This window comes from Marmota marmota, unplaced genomic scaffold (genome assembly GCF_001458135.2).
Source record: "Marmota marmota marmota unplaced genomic scaffold, marMar, whole genome shotgun sequence".
Lineage (NCBI taxonomy): Eukaryota > Metazoa > Chordata > Mammalia > Rodentia > Sciuridae > Marmota > Marmota marmota.
This window is the reverse complement of record NW_026000294.1, coordinates 5,099,743-5,103,029: the sequence shown is the minus strand read 5'-3', so window position 1 is coordinate 5,103,029 and position 3,287 is coordinate 5,099,743. Positions and strand designations below refer to the sequence as shown.

At 40.4% G+C, this 3,287-nt stretch overlaps 1 pseudogene; it reads left to right on the top strand.

Moving 5' to 3' along the window:
* Positions 1–1,111: 1,111 nt before the first annotated feature.
* Positions 1,112–2,392, top strand: LOC107155657 (annotated as a pseudogene).
* The last annotated feature ends 895 nt before the right edge of the window (positions 2,393–3,287 follow it).

The following is a 3,287-nucleotide window of genomic DNA, read 5'->3' as shown; positions in this document are numbered from 1 at the left end:
AAATTTAGTATTATAAGTAGAGGGACTTCCTAATATTATGTCTTTCTGGTTGTAATTAAATTCTAAATACAAAAAATACCAGTGAAGTATACTTGCCAAGCATGATTAACTAGCATATAGTCATAAAGGGATAATCAGAATAAATAATCAGTAGAATCAGTGACATTTTGCCAGACAACTAGTTGATCTCGACTTCGTAGATAATATAAGCTAATTTAAAATGAGTGGGGGAAGGGAGGGGAAGAACAGAAGTTCAGTAGATTAGACAAAGGGAAATAAAAGGAAGGGAGGGAGATAGGAAAAGGAAAGACAGTGGAATGATTCTGACATGACTTTCCTTTGTACATATATGAATACATCACATTGAATCTCACCATCATGTACAACCACAAGACTAGGATTCTAATTATAATAAGATATACTCCATGTTTGTATAAATATGTCAAAATTTACTCTACTATAATGTGTAAATAAAAAGAAAAACAAATTTAAAAATGAGTGAGTGAAACAGAAGAATTGTCCTAGATTAAAATGACTAAAAAGACATAAGCAAATGTATTTAAGAACTTCAATTATGTCGAAGGTTAAACATATTGTATTTGGGAGATAATTGTGGAATTATGAATATGGACTGTATATTAGATGATATTATTGAATTAATTATAATTGTCATAGATGTGATGGTGATCTTGTGGTTATATAATGAACATCAAGGAAAATTATTTCTTTTTTTTTTTGAGAGAGAGAGATAGATTTTTAATATTTATTTTTCGGTTTTCGGTGGACACAACATCTTTATTTTATTTTTATGTGGTGCTGAGGATCGAACCCAGTGCCCCAAGCATGCCAGGCGAGTGTGTTACGGCTTGAGCCACATCCCCAGCCCAAGGAAAATTATTTCTAAGTGGTATATGTAGGATTATTTTGGTATAATAAGTTGTGATGTTTGAAATTAACTTTTAAATGGTCTAGCAAAAGCTAAACATAGATCCTGCTGTGCCTGCCAGGGCACCCACCAGCAGCCACATCCCACCCATGCTGGGGACCATGGCCACCAACTTGTGGCCCTGTTCGTGGATGAGCAGGAAGCAGCAGCCTAATCTGTGCTGTTGTTAAGACCAATAATAATGCAGATAAGACAGATGAAGAAGAGAAAGAAGACAGAGCTGCCCAGTCTTTACTCAACAAGCTTATCCAAAGCAAACTTGTGGATAACACTAAACAAGTGGAAGTCCTGCAAAGGAATCTGAACTTCGTGGCTCTACTCAGTGAAGTCTTTTGAAGAGCTTCACCTAAAACCACAGCTTCTCCAAGGAGTCTATGCCATGGGTTTCAACTGTCCATCTAAAATCCAAGAGAATTCATTGCCTTTGATGTTTCCTGAACCCCCACAGAACTTAATTGTCCAGCCTCAGTCTGGTACTGGTAAAAGAGCCAAATAGAACCTTCAAAGAGATACCCCCAAATTTTTGTGCCTCTCCCCCATGTATGAGCTCACCCTTCAAACAGGAAAAGTAATTAACAAATGGACAAAATTTATCCTGAACTGAAGCTAACTTATGCTGTTTGTGGCAATAAATTTGAAAGAGATCCCAAGATCTGTGAGAAGATTGTCATTGGTACCCCAAGGACCATCCTGGACTGGGGCTCCAAATTGACACAAAAAGAATCAAGATATTTGTTCTGGATGAGGCTGACATGATGATAGCCACTCAGGGCCACCAAGATCAGAGCATCCATATCCAGAGGATGCTGCCCAAGAACTATCAGATGTTGCTTTTCTCTGCCACCTTTGAAGTCTCTATGTTGAAATTTGCTCAGAAAGTAGTTATGAGCAACATTATCAAACTAAAGTGTGAGCAGGAGATTTTGGACATCATCAAGCAGTACTATGACCTGTGCAGTAACAGAGATGAGAAGTTCTAGACCTTGTGCAGCCTGTATGGGGCCATCACCATCGCTCAAGCCATGATCTTCTGCCATATCTGTAAAATAGCTAGTTGATTGGCAGCAGAGTTCTCAAAAGAAGGCCCCCAAGTGGCCCTGTTGAGTGGAGAAATAATGGTGGAGCAGAGAACTGCTGTTATTGAGTGCTTCTGAGAGGGTAAAGAGAAGGTTCTGGTGACCCCCAAGGTGTAAGCTTGTGGTATCAATGTTGACCAAGTGCCTGTTGTTATCAACTTCAATTTTCCTCTGGACAAGGATGGGAACCCAGACAACACTACCTACTTGTACTGGGTCGGGTGCACTGGTCACTTTGGCATGAGGGGACTGACTGTGAACATATCAAGCACAGCATAAACATCCTGAATAGAATCCAGGAGCATTTTAATAAGAGATAGAAAGATTAGACATGGATGATTTGGACGAGATTGAGAAAATAGCCAGCTGAGAAGCTCTACCAGCCCTTGGCACTGCCCTGCATGGGTGACAACTACTTTCACAGCAGAGGCCTCAACCATCACTACAAAGATGTAGACATGAGGAAAAAACTACCTACATCACTTTACATTAGGTTTGGACTTGACAAAAATTTTTGTCAATGATAAGGGATGGTAGAAATTTTTTGCACCACTGTAGAAGATTAGGTGTGAATACACAGAAATTTACCTTTTGGAAATTCTGTCAGTTTTTTAGCCAGCACTTCTCTCATCATTACCCTAATCTAGACATTGTGGCTAATTACTTACCAGGATCCCCTGCTGAAATTTCTGCCTGTTCTCTGGCTTGGAGAGTGGAGGGCAGCCTCCAATCCCTGTAGAAATGACAGAATAGAAGTGAAGAGGGAATACAGAGGGAGAGGACACCCACAGTAAATAGGTGTTACACCTGTGATGTCTGGAGGCCACCATGAGGAAGCAGAGGAGACCTGTGACCTGCTGCTTTGGACTGAGTTGGTATGGAATAGCTCATCTGCATATTGCCAGCCCCTCTGTCCTAATGTCCACAATAGGAAGGTATTTGCTGTGATGGACAAAAATGCCAGGCTCTGGGCCTTTCTATGCAGGCTTGTGTCTCAGGACCATCATTGGCTCTTTTCACCAGGTTTGATGTGGGTGTAGTATGCATTGGATTATTGGTGGATCCTTTGCTTGTGCTTGGGCAAGTCCTATGGAGAAGTCCCCGCAAAATTGCCACAAAATTTGGTTTCACTGGCACTTACAGCATATTTTTTGTGTTGTTTTTCTTAATCCTCAGTCCAAGCAAATAAAAAGTGGCCTGGGATTTGGATTCTCAGTGAAAATTGTGGGTTCAACTTTCTAATGGCCACCTTCAAGGCAGCTTCA